Raw genomic sequence first — 12,550 nt, 5'->3', positions numbered from 1 at the left:
GGACTGATAACCAAGATCCAAAGCCCACTCACCCCCCTGAACCCCCATTGAGAACTTAGTACTTTAACAGAGTCCCCCAGAAAGTTAGATGCAACCTGACAGAAGGTCATAATTAGATGGAAATCAAGTTTTGGCACCTGGGAGCCTGGGAGCTTGCTGTGGAAAATGATTTGGGTTATTTCAGTTATAGATAATACAAATGATGTACTTATATGTTTGATGTTATGGACCCAAATTAGTTTCCATAGAACAACTGCATTAATATCCTCCAAACTCCAGTGCAACACTGGATGCCTCTGTTGCCTCTTTCCAGATGTGTTCAGCTGGACCTATCTTTCCCTGTTTGACTTTCATTTCTGAATTCTGGTGAGTGATGTTTTGATAGGTAATTAACAGCTATTCTCTGCAGTAGTTGAACAGTCTGGTTTGTATTAAATGACTAAGGTCACTTAGATACATACCTTATCATTACCTGAGGGGACTGAACTGCTTCTCTTACACATTAACTTCTATTATCTTCCCATTCAGAAAAAAGAAAAACTACACGTGTAAGAGAACATTTTTAGAATTTTATGAATCATGATTTTTGCCACTAAAAACTAACGTTTGGTTAGCATTGAGAGCAACTGCCCTCAAAACAGTTTGTCTCAAAAAAAAAAAACCAAAAACAAAACAACAACAAACAGTTGGTCTCAGTCCTCTACCATGGATATGATAAGACAATAGTTTCCTATGACTTTTTAAGGGTTTTTTTTTTTCCTCTTCCTGCTGGCAGACAGCGGTGGGGTAGGACATACTAGACAGAGAGACAGAGAATCCAGATCTTATTTGCACGTCTCCACTTACCAACTGGGTGACTGTGCTAACGTCATTTCTCTTTCTTGTGCCCCAGTTGCCTTACCTGTGAAATGAGTGTTTCTTGATTGTCTTTCGAGTCCTTGTTAACGCAGAGATGTCTTGGCTTCATGGGTACTCATTCTCTGTGAGGTGGAAACCAAGACAACCCAAGATCAGTAACAGGCACACAACTATGCAAATACACTGTTATATTTTTGTAGATTTTTGTAAATTAGATCGTGTCTCTTTGTCACTGTCAGTATTGGTGATCCACGACTCACATTCAGTGGATGAAAAACACAGTTTGGATATATCGTTGCTACTAGGAGAAATAGAAAATGGGGATGGGCATCTGATTTCTAGGGTGGATATACACTATGGAATTCTCTATCATCATCTCCAAATACTCCTTATCCTTCTTCAATTTCACCAGTAACCAACTGCTCAGTTTGGGTTCCCCCAGAAGCAGATTGTGAGACAGGCAACTTATATTTGGAGGTGATCCCAGGATGGCTTGTACAAGAGTGAGGCAGTAACACAGAGAAGAGAAGAAAGCTAAGAGAAGTACTTGGTGACCCATCCTGCCAGGGACCTCTAGAAGACTGAGTAGGACATGCCCCATAGCTGTCTCCCTCTGCTGGGGTGGGAGAACTGGGGTATTCACACACTGAATTTCTCTCCTTTCCTGGTGAAAGGTATTAATTCCCCCAAATGTCAGGCCTGTGCCCTGGATAGGCCAGGCATGCTCCTGTGGCCAGGGAAGGCCCTAGGGCAGAGAGCCGCAGATGCTTGTGGTAGGTAGCAGGTGGTGTGTATGGAAACAGGATTGGGGATGCCAAAGGGTTTTGGGCAGGCCACCAACAGCATCTGCCACACTAGCCTAATCCAGGCAATAATACTCACATTGCTCCAAGGATTCTCCTTCTAGCTTCTAATTTCACTTATTCTCATTTTATACTTATCATCTAGAACATACTTCCTTGGATATTAAAGCTTCTTTAATACCTTCCTCATCTCTGTGTGACTTCATTTTGTGTTACTCACTGGCATCCCCTTTGCCATCCATCCCACCCACCCTTACAGTTTTGCCTTCCATTCTTTGCTAAGCTGTTCCTTCCACTTGGAATGGGCTCTTCAGTCATTTCCAATCCCTTCGTGTCCTTCTTAGCACACAGAATGTCTTATAGAGAACACAGCTAGTGCCTTAAATATTGTTTTTCTAGATCAAATTACATATCCTCTCAGGGATTATCTCTTTCCAAAGGTCTTTCCTACACTACTTTAAGTATTCCTTTACTCAATACCCAACAGTCCTTGTTTTCTACACCTTTCTTTTTGCCTACCCAACATTATTAATCTTTTTAGTGTAAACATAATTAAGTCAAGGAAGCCTTTTCTGAGCCCTGGGATATCTGAGCCCCATTCAATGCTTGGTCTTGGTTGTGCTCATACTTATAATTTCTGTTCATTTTCTTTTTTAAAGAACTTTGTTATTTATTTATTTATTTATTTATTTATTTATTTATTTATTTAGGAAGCATGATCAGGGGGAGGGTGAGAGGGAGAGGGAAAGAGAGAATCTCAAGCAGAGTCCATGCTGAGCATGGAGCCTGAAATGGGGCTTGATCACAAGATCTGAGATCATGACATGAGCCGAGATCAAGGGTTGGAGGCTTAAATGACTCAGCCACGTAGGCACCCCAATTTCTGCTTATTTTTGATCAGTCTTCCAGGATATATTTCCAAGGCCATGTGGCCCAGTACCATGGTTTTACTGTATTCCTAGAACCAGTCCAGTGACTGGCACATAGTAGGCATTGATTAAAATTCACTGAATCATGGTATGAATAAACAATGTCATTTTGGGCTGATTGACATTCTAAATAATAATTGGTTTTACTTCTGAGCATTTTTCTCATGAATTTATAAATATATTAAAAATGGAAACCATTTCTCCTACAACCCCTCTAGAGTACTGTATGTGATGTACTTCATACATTAGGATCTTCAAAGTGTTTGTAAATAAATTAACTCGATAACACCAAGGTTCCACACTGAGTGCTCTGGTAAGAGATAACTTGGACCACCAGAGATATGCTGCTCTTTCTCAGGTGAAATATAGCAACAATTCAACTAGAGTAAATTAATTATAGGAGAGGGACTAAGTAATAAAATTGGGTTTCAAACAGAAAAAGAGTGAAGAAATATATCCTGTGATTAGGAAGGATAATGAAGTTACTGAAAATAGATACTAATTCTAAATGCATTGGGAATGTTTGGAAAGATAAAAATATTGGGATATGTGTGTCAATTGGTCTTAATAACATACACCAAGAAAAACAAATTAAAGAGCAAAAGCAAGCACAAGATTTGTAGTCAATACATTTGAAAAAAAAAAAGTAGGTAATGGGAGCAAAGCAAACTAAATTTTAAAATACAAAAGAAGTTAATCAGTTTAGATCAATCTGCATTAAAATAGCAGAGAACAGACCTAGAGTTTAACAGAATAATATCAATTATCATTATAAAAAAAATCCTACTCTGAAATGTGTTTTCCTGGTAAAAATACAAAATTAGAAAATATACAAAATAGAAGAATATTATCTCCACATCAAAAATTTTATCTGCTTGTAGACTCAATTTCTGCAATATATAGGCAGGTCTGTTCAAAACGGAGGCAGAAAATTTTTTAAAAATCTCAAAATAAAAAGTACTTTGGCTTCAGCATTTAATAGAGTGTGACAGGAGATTTCATTTGCCCAAACTAGTCAAACAAGATTGTGTTGAAGCATGCTAGCTTTCCTGGAACATTAAATGTAAAACAAAAACAAAAACAAAGAAAAATTTAAGAGGAAGTGACAAAGGAACAAAACATCAAGTATTAACAAATAGATATTTGTATTCTGAGCAATGAAGAGCCTTGACTGGAATGGAACTTGGTTCCAGGAGTAGATTATATGCACCAGACCTGAGGGAAAACAAGGAAATCTGGGCTCGTTTCCTGGCATAATTGGGGCTAAAGGAGCTGAAAATGCAGTATGTGGCAGTGATAGAAAGGTGACAGCTTGGGGCAAGCAGTGGTGAAAGAGTTTGTTTTCTTGCAATCGCTTGGAATCAAGTGCACTCTGAAGGCAAGGCTTTGGGTTATCAACTTGCTGCAGTTGCCTGACAGCATGAAGGAATTCAAGGTGTTTTTAGCTGCATGAGGTGGCTTTAAAAAAAGGGACTGACAAATTTAAATATTAAATTCGCAAAACAAATTTAAACCCAGCGACTCTATCTGATGATTTTAGTAGAAACTTTTGACTCCTATCTGCAGAGCTGAGGTCCCAAGAAACAAATGAAAAGATTTGGCCACCATGCTATTTAACACGCCTGGTCCTAGGTCTTGTCTAGGGAAGTTGAATTATTAAATGGGACAGAGTAAGACCATGAATATTGAAATAAGACTTATGAGAGGATTCAGAGGCCTTGGAAAATCCACAAACTCCAAATTCTCTAAGCTTCTCCTGCCAGTGGATGCAACCAAAGTAGTTTAAGCAGATTCTTTTATCTTATGTGCTATTCTTCCCTTTCTTGAGCCAGTTCTCTTCAGGTTCTAAGCCTATTTGCCCCATTTTCATTTCAAACTGATAACGAGAGTTAGATTTTAGTTGTGATGTCTACCTTAGTAGTAGGTTACAATAAAATACATGTATTTACCATTTTCTATGATAATATATATGGGGAAAATATGTAGGACTAACTTCTGAACGAGCTCAACCAAAGAGTGAAAAAATAGAGTTTAAGCTAGTGGTTTTTGTTTGCTTGCTTTTGTGTTTGTGTTTGTTTTGTTTTTGTTTTTACATAGGCACAGTTATCAGAATTCACTGAGAAGGCAACATAGTTTTAATTCTTAGGTGACCTGAGTGACAGGAATCTTACTGAATGGTTATAATGCTAAAGAAAGTTAAGATGCCACAAGTGATTAGCTGTAAGATAAAGAACGGAATCAAAAAACCGCGTTAGAATATGAATCTTACCTTCTTCCTGTGTTTCCTTAAATAGGTACAGAAAAGCCTGTCCTTATTAAGGCTTTGAGAAATATTTCAAATGGAGAACCAGTGTTATCTTTATAAAATGTGATTGTGTTTTTTCTTGTAGGTTGGGAATAATGTTGACAGAAACACTGATATGGAAATGCTATGCCTGATTATAACAGAGATGGGAAAATCCTCCAGTGGAGGAGGGCAGGTGCAGAAGCCAAGGCAGGCACTTAACCTCCAGAGGGTAGGTGATGTGCTTTCTCTAATAGAGACACATGGGTATTTCACATAGGCTTATTGATCATGGAGTCTATAGATCTGAAATGTATGAGCAACTCACAGAGTTCCTAATAAATTTGCATCAGAACTCCATATCTATTGATAGAACTCACCAAAAGGAAGACAATAGTCATTTTCCCTATTTCCAGGCCTGTAATCATTTTCTGCTTTAAGTATATTCTGAAGAAAGGAATAGAAGTAGACCTTTCCCTTGTTTTGGGATAATAGCTCTTAAAAATCACATTCCAGGCAAAGAAGAATGGCACTGTGGTTAGACAGTCAGAGTGGAAGCTTATGGTGGTCAGGTGAGAAGTGGATTCTTGACCTAAGTCCATCACATCATAGACACAGTGAGACCTGAGGACACATCATCTTATTTCTCCTCCATTTCCTGGGTGATTTCTGGGAGAAGATATCCTGCAACTGGTCCACTACTCACATTTGCTTCTGTGTCATGAATAAGAGTTATTATGAGTGGAAGGACCAGGGATGGAGTCCTGGATCTCATCTTCTTCACTAAAAGAGTAAAGGAAGAGCAATAATACATTCCTGTGGAATCCCAGAGATTAATGCTGCCATCAACAACTGGAAAGATAGGGAGTGGTCATTTCTATCACAGCTCCATTTAAGTCTCCAATTAGGCTGATGGGGAAGACAGATGGGTCTTGGAGAATGAGAGTGGATTATCATAAGCTTAATTAGGTGATGCCTCCAAGTGCAGCTGCTATTCCAGATGTTGTCTCCTTACTAACTCAAATCAATACAGCCCCTGGCAATCAGTCCAGGCTGTGGTGCAATGAGCTCTACCAGCCAGCTCATATGACCCAGCAGATCCAATGAGGCTTAAACAGTTCATGGCAGATTGGGGTGCTTTGTGGAACCTCAGTAGTAAATTCACAGTTAAAGCCTCTAATATTGTCTTCTAATAAAAGCTATGACCTCTTCAGCAAGTAACTAGTCTTATTTTGAGAAACAACCCTTAAATTCTTACCAGAACTTGGTATAGACCAAATGCCTGATCTCGTGAAATGGGTTGCCCATTATGAACTGGCCATTAACTTATCCACCAAATCATAAAGTGAGGCATAACCAGCAACTCTCCATCAAGTGGAATATATATAGGTATACCTCATTTTATTATGCTTCATTTTGTTGAGCTTCACACCTATTACATTTTTTTTTACAAATTGAAGGTTCAAGATTTCAGTGATAGAAGTAGCTGCAGATATGGTGGAAATAACAAGAAAACTAGAATTAGAAGGGGAGCCTGAAGATGGGACGGAATTGCTGCAATCTTGTGATAAAACTTTAAAGGATGAGGAGTTGCTTCTTATGGATGAGCAAAGAAAGTGGTTTCTTAAGATGGTATCTACTCCTGGTGAAGATGTTTTGAAGATTGTTGCAATAGCAACAAAGATTAGAATATTACATAAACTTAGTTGATAAAATAGTAGAAGGGCTTGAGAGGATTGACTCCAATTTTTAAAGAAGTTCTACTGTGGGTAAAATGCAATCAAATAGCATCACACGCTACAGAGAAATGGTTTATAAAAGAAAGTATCAATCAATGAGGCAAACTTCATTGTTATCTTATTTTAAGAAATTGCCATAGCCACTGCAGCCCTCAGCAGCCACCACCCTGATTTGTCAGCAGCCATTAAAATCAAGGCAAGACCTTCCAATAGCAAAAAATTATGACTGAAAGCTCAGATCATGGTTAGCATTTTTTATCAATAGGCGTTTTTAAATTAAAGTATGTGCACTGTTTTTTAGACATAATGCTATTGCACACTTAAAAGACTGCAGTATAATATAAACATAATTTTATATGTACTGAGAAACCAAAAATTAATTGAGTCGCATTATTCTGTATTTGCTTATTGTCATGGTCTGGAACCAAACCCACAGGATCTCTGAAGTATGCCTGTGTACAGGAATAGACTGAAGTTAGTCTTGAATGCAGAGTTAAATTGCACAAGGAGGATGCTTATCTTCCCCAGGTCTTCCTGTTGTACCACTGCCCTCTCTCAGTACCACAGGAACAGACACATGGAAGGGTTTCCATGACTAGTTAGTGGCTTGAAAAGATTAGATACATACATACATACATACATGATAGATAGATAGATAGATAGATAGATAGATAGATAATAGACAGACAGATGCCCTGGTTTATACTACCACCATTTGCCCTCTCCACCACCATCACCACCATTTGCTGCTTCCTGATTTCCTGGGAGTAGCATTAAGTGGACTTACGCTACCTGATTGTGTCACTTAAAACAGTGGTAGTATTAAAGGGAGGTGTATCTTGTGTAATTTGCCTGAAACAAGTCATGGATTGAGTAAGAACACAAACCATAGCAGGTAGGAAAAATGAGTGAAGGTGGTGGAAAGGTACAAACTTCCAGTTATAAATAACTTGTGAGGATGTAATGTACAGCATGGTGACTATAGTTAACAATATGCATTGTATATTTGAAAATTGCTGATAGTAGATTTTAAAAGTTCTCATCACAAGAAAAAAATGGTAACTATGTAAGGAGGTACACCTGTGGCAATCATTTTACAAAATACGTGTATATCGAATCATTATGTTGTACACCTTAAACCAATACAATGTTATATGTCAAGTGTATCTCAATAAAACTGGAAAAAAACATAAATAGAAGAGGGCTGCCAAGAAAAAAAAGAATAACACAAACCAGGTTAATAGCTTGAGCAGATAATCAGAAATTTGACAATAAAAAGACTATTTTTGTAGAGGTATGTGAATAAATCACATGGGATGAACCCAGAATGGGAAAATATTAGTAACCATTTAGATACTCATCAAAAGTCTATGGAGGGTCAAGATGCTTTCTAGCTTCCTCTTCTATTCCACTCAGTGCCTACTTAATGATCTCATAAAGGACATAGCAGTGGTGATAGTAGTGATGACAATAAAAATTATTATGGTTGAATAATAATACATAGTGGGTTGAATGGTGTCCTGCAAAAGATATGTCCTTATCCTAACACCCAGAACCTGTGAATATGACCTTATTTGAATAAAGGCCTTTGCAGATGTAATTAAGTTTCTTGAGATGAGATCATCCTGAATTATCTGAGTGGGACCTAGATGGAGGCAGAGATTGAAGGTATGTGGCTGCAAGCCAAGGAACACCTGGAGTCACCAGAATCTGGAAGAAGCAAAGAAAGATACTCTCCTGGATTTTTCTCCCAGAGAAAAAACAGGCCCTACTTGACACTTTAATTTCTGACATCTGGTTTCTGAACTGTAAGAGATCAAATTTCTGTTGTTTTAAACAACCAAATTCGTGATAGATAATTTGTTATGGCAGCCACAGAAACTAATATACCAAAACTTGGGACTTCTCCACATTAAGCTTATTTTACTCCCACCATTGCTGAGGGCTCAATTTTCCAGTAGAATTAGTCTACTCTGAGCAAAGGGGCTGGGACCTGCATAGAACTTCTCACAGGTTGATTTCTTTGGATGTTATCCATCAAGTATCTGTTCCTACTGAAAAAAACCTCCAGGATGTGGATTTGCTTTTCCTGCCTATTATACTTCTGAAAGCATCATTGATTGTGGACCTTTAACTTCATCAAAATATTTTGTTCAACCTCTTGAGCGACACAACTGATTTTTAGTGAATGAACTCAGGTGATGTGCTGCTGCTCATGGGATTATTGGTTTTGTCCTATGGCCAATCATCCTAAAACAGCTTACTTACAGAATAGCTGGGTGACCTATGAAAGTCCCCCTTTTTGTGCAGCTGGGAGATGCCCTTTGATAGATTGGAATGCCTGCTCAGAAGAGTAATATATGGAGCCATTTATCTCATAGAATAAATGAATCTGAGGGAGAAGGAATGATTGGTTTGGTGCTTCTGAAGATTATACTTCAAAATGTGCTCTAGGAATTTGTGCTAACCTCAAATACTTTTGGCTTAGAGGATTTAGTAAGCAAGGGATGAGTGTATCCACTAGGCATCATAACAAGGGTTCTTTTTCAAAACTACAATGAATTGTCACTTCATACCTGTCAGAGTGGCTAAAATAAAAAACACAAAAAAACAACAAGTGTAGAGGATGTGGAGAAAAAGGAACCCTCTTGCACTGTTGGTGGGAATGCAAAGTGGTGCAGCCATTTGTGGAAAATAACATGGAGGTTCCTCAAAAAATGAAAAATAGAATTACCCTAGAATCTAGTAATTGAACTACTGGGTATTTACCCAAAAAACACAAAAACGCTAATTCAGAGGGATACATGTGCCCCTATGTTTATTGCAGCATTATTTACAATAGCTAAACTATGGAAACAGCCCAAGTGTCCATCAGTAGATGAATGGATAGAGAAGAGGTGGTATATACACACACACAAACACATTACTCTACCATAAAAAAGAATGAAATCTTGACATTTGTAACAACATGGGTAGAGCTAGGGAATATAATGCTAAGTAAAATAAGTCAGAGAAAGACAAATACCATTTGATTTCACTCATATGTGGAATTCATGAAGGAAAACACTAAGCAAAGAAAAAAAAGAGAGAGAGAGACAAACCAAGACATAGACTCTTAACTATAGAGAAAAAGACGTAGTTACCAGAGGGACAGTGGTAGGTGGATGGTAGAGATATGGGATGGGAATTAAAAAGTACATTTATCATGATGAAAAAAATTTAAAAAGAAAACAAAAACAAGGGTTCTTTTGAGTTGGAAGCTGAGACAGCAACTGGCTGACCATGAGTTGAATAATTAAAAAGAGAGATGATGGTGCTGTCTGGAGTGGTTCATCCTGACACTGAAAGAAAAATGGAATTGTTATTTTACAATGCACACGCAGCAAGGAATATGGACAGAATCAGCTAAGCTGAGAGTTGAGGTAAAGATCTTTGTATCACCATTTTTAGCAGTAAGAAATGTAAAAAAAAAAAAAAAAAAGGTTAAAGATGACTTCAGTCTTGTACAGCAGGATCATCCAGGACTCAGACCTCTTAAGAACAAAGGTCTGTATTGTCCTAGAGGTAAAGTTACTCAACGAGCTTTTGTGCTGGCTGATGGCAGAGAGAATGTGGAATGGATAATGGAGGGGTGTATTTGTCCTCGTGATTTCACATAAACAAAAACTGTATTCACTTTCATATGATCTTACTTGCTTTGTCTCTCCTTCCTACTCCCTCTTCTTCTATTTATGTATTTAATAAATTTACCTTTTAATTCCTGGCCATTTGCACCCACTATTATACACAGGGGGTGTTTAGTTCAGAGGCTGAACAATATCTATATGGGATGGAGACAACACTGGAGAAGGAGTGGATACTCCCCAAAGGTCTCAGACACATAATTGGATTTGTGCATAATGGACTTTGGATGGTCTCCTTGTTATTAGAGTAGAAGAGGGTGTTTTATTTTTTATTTATTTATTTTTTAAATCAGTTTCTTTTTTTTTTTTAAGATTTTATTTATTTATTTATTCATGAAAGACACAGAGAGAGAGAGGCAGAGACACAGGCAGAGGGAGAAGCAGGCTCCATGCAGGGAGCCTGATGTGGGACTTGATCCCGGGACTCCAGGTTCATGCCCCGGGCCAAAAGCAGGTGCCAAACCGCTGAGCCACCCAGGGATTCTCGAAGAGGGTGTTTTAATTATATAAGAGATGCTATTATATTTTACAGAAGAAGATTTTGGGGTGAAGAAGGGTATATATAGGTTTTAATTAGTGAAAGAGGTGGAGTATAGGGATATTTTTCATATTTTTGCTGCCTAGGGACTCAAGATCCTAAGTTAGGGAAATTCTCCACTATTTGAGGCAGTATACTTACTTCCATTTCAGAAGACACATGGGATTAATGTTCCTATTTCTCTGTGAGGTAGGGTGTGTGCATATAACCTGAATCTGGATAATGAAATGTTCAAGTTGAGGAGTTTTGAATCTAGCAGTAGTGATGCAAGGGACTAGATAGTACCCAGTCATCATGAGGGTCACATCAGCACTGCTGGTGTCTGCTGTGGATGGTTCTGGTTGCCTCAGTGTTGGTGGAGAGTTCCTGGGAAGTTTACAAAAGTGGCAGTTGTCTCCTAAGCCATTCCAGGGGAGAGATCTGGTTTCTATGTGTTGTATAAGTAGAATTTGGCAGATCTTTGTCCTGGATACTAGGGGGGAGCCTCTAAACCCTTGGAATTTCCTGAGTGTGGGGAGTGTCTTTGTCATTCATGGTGGGCTCTTCAGACCACATGTGATAGTTTATGTTAATGAGATGGATTGGGAGTATGAAGTGTCCTGAGGATGTGGAAACTGCATATTGGGGTTCTTCCCATCTATTCATTTGGCTGGTCCTGATTTGCATCCTTTCTAAAAAAACTGTATTTATAAGTAAATGCTTTCCTGAGTTGTATGAGTTGTTCTAGCAAATTACTAAACCTGCGGGAGCAGTGGGAACTTTTGAATAGGTGCCAACCGGTGAGAAGTGTGAGTGGTCTGGAAACCATGGAGCTTGTGACTGGTGTCTGAAGTAGTAGGAGTCTTATGAGGGACTGTGCCCTTGACATGAAAAATTTGACCCAACTCTGGTATTTAGGATCAGAACTGCATTGTATTCAGTTTTCCTGCCTATTCTGTGAACTACCTACCTGCCTATCAATCTAGTAAAATTCCTATTTTTCTTGGGTTACTTACAGTAACTTTCTGTTGTTTCAAGCCAACACATTGATAAGAAAAAGTAGCAATAGAAATTATATTAAAGCTTTAGCAAAAACTGAAAGTCAGCTTTGAACATTGCCCCGAAGCTGCTTATCATTCCATTTTCTCTTCCGCCCTATGCAAATTTACAACCAAAAGACAGTAAGAAAGTAAAAAGATAGTAGGATCACTTTGTATGTTTATATCACAGAGAGTAAACGCTTGTGAAGCAGAAGAGCCCTTGAGAAAAAATAATTAATGAATTGCATTTATAGTAATAGTTTCATTTTTATTCCAAAGGAAAGTCACTTTCTCAATAATGACCAGACATCCTGAAATATCTTTGTTTAAAATTTCATATCACATTTTTTGCCAACTATATTGGTTAAAGATTTATTAGACTGCTAACCATAGGAACCTAAAAAACAGTTACATAAAAAGTTAATTTTTCTCCTCATGTGAAAGAAATCTGGAGATAAGCAGGCCAGGTATGGTATGCATGGTGTTACCCAGGATCTAGGCTCCTAACTTTGCCTCAGAATATATGCTCTCTTCCACATTATTGCAAGATGACTCTTGCCCCCATGGGCATGGCAACCAGCCTCTGGCCATGAAGAAGAGTGAAGAGCAAGGAGCAAAGAACTCATGCCAGGGAAGATAGTTCCTTTATTTATTTTTTTTAAAAAGATTTATTTATTCATGATAGACACACACACAG

The 12,550-nt window shown here is 38.1% G+C and overlaps 1 protein-coding gene across 7 annotated transcripts in view; it reads right to left on the bottom strand.

Annotated features, from left to right (window-relative positions):
- KLF12 (KLF transcription factor 12) overlaps positions 1-12,550 on the bottom strand; it is a 590,400-nt gene that overhangs the window by 544,605 nt on the left and 33,245 nt on the right. For all 7 annotated transcript variants that reach the window (XR_012009964.1, XR_012009965.1, XM_072782791.1 and 4 more), the window contains one exon: positions 902-980. The gene's annotated coding sequence lies outside the window, so the exon portion shown is untranslated. The remainder of the gene's footprint in view (positions 1-901; positions 981-12,550) is intronic.

This window comes from Canis lupus, chromosome 17 (assembly GCF_048164855.1).
Source record: "Canis lupus baileyi chromosome 17, mCanLup2.hap1, whole genome shotgun sequence".
NCBI lineage: Eukaryota > Metazoa > Chordata > Mammalia > Carnivora > Canidae > Canis > Canis lupus.
Note: the sequence above shows the minus strand (reverse complement) of the source record. Positions and strands in the feature narration are given on the sequence as shown.